At 40.1% G+C, this 1,278-nt stretch overlaps 1 protein-coding gene across 1 annotated transcript in view; it reads left to right on the forward strand.

Annotated features, from left to right (window-relative positions):
- CCDC83 (coiled-coil domain containing 83) overlaps positions 1-1,278 on the forward strand; it is a 107,498-nt gene that overhangs the window by 75,414 nt on the left and 30,806 nt on the right. The window lies entirely within an intron of this gene.

Raw genomic sequence — 1,278 nt, forward strand, 5'->3', positions numbered from 1 at the left:
GCTGCTTATGCACAGGGAGACAGCTTAGGGGGCAGGAGTCCATGGAGGGATGGACACAGGGAAGAAGTAACTATGGGGAGGAAGTGGGAGGAGAGCTGTTACATTATGGTAAACTGTGGTTAATGTCATGAAACAAAGTATATGTGAACTGCTGTATGGAGAGTGAATTTGCTCTGTAAATCTTCACCCAAATCACAATTTAAAAAAAAAAAAAAGAAAGAAAAAAGAATAACTGGGTAACAGAAGAAATAAAAAATGGAATTAAAAAATTCCTTGAATGAAAACACAATTGTTCTGGTTACCTAGTGCCACTCTGAAAGGAATATATCACAAATTGGATTGCTTTAACAAACAGGAGTTTATTCTCTTACAGTTTGGAGGCTTTAAGTCCAAGTTCAAAGTGCCAAGCTTTAGGGGCTGGGTGAAAGTCCCTCAGCCTTGAGCTTCAGCTCTGCCTCCTGCTTCCAGCCCACTGAAGCTAGAGGCTTTTCTTCACTCAGACAGCTGCTGGTTGCTGAGGCTGACAAACCCAAGGTTCAAAACTAACAAGGCACAGTCCCGATGTTACCAAATCACATGACACCATTCATTCAAGTCCACTGAAATTCCCAAGGTCAGCAGAGCATGGCAGGCTGCTGAGCAACAACACAGCTACATGAAGGGCTCAAGCGTGCCATAAGCTAGAGACCATTCCCAAAGCTGTTTCTTATAAACAGGAAGCAGACCACATACCCAAAGCAGCTACTCAGCTTCTCCAATAGATTCCACCATGGAGTTAATTACCAATTTCACCATGGGGAATAACTACATTCAGCTGCCCAGGCCAGTCAACAAGGCCCAGCCTAGCTGACCCACAAACTTAACCACCACAACAACATACCAAAATCTTTGGAACGCAGCAAAAGCAGTGATCAGAAGCAAATTAACAGCAATAAAAGCACACATCAAAAAAGAAGAGCCAAAATCAATTCTCCCAACGTCTCCAATAATTAGAAAAAGAACAGTAAGAAAAACCTACAGTCACAAGAAGAAAAGAAATAATCAAGATTCAAGCAGAAATAAATGAAACAAAAAATAGAAAGACAATAGAAAAAATCAGTAAGACTAGAAGTTGGTTCTTTGAAAAGATTCATAAAATTGACAAACCACTGGCAAATTTAACAAAGGAAAAGGAGAGAATACAAATAACACGAATAAGAAACAAAATGGGTGACATCACAACAGAACCAACTGAAATAAAAAGGATAATATCAGGATACTAGTGATACTGCCTCGGAA

Source organism: Orycteropus afer, unplaced genomic scaffold (genome assembly GCF_000298275.1).
Source record: "Orycteropus afer afer isolate SDZICR_OR568_19922 unplaced genomic scaffold, OryAfe1.0 scaffold00154, whole genome shotgun sequence".
Classification (NCBI taxonomy): domain Eukaryota; kingdom Metazoa; phylum Chordata; class Mammalia; order Tubulidentata; family Orycteropodidae; genus Orycteropus; species Orycteropus afer.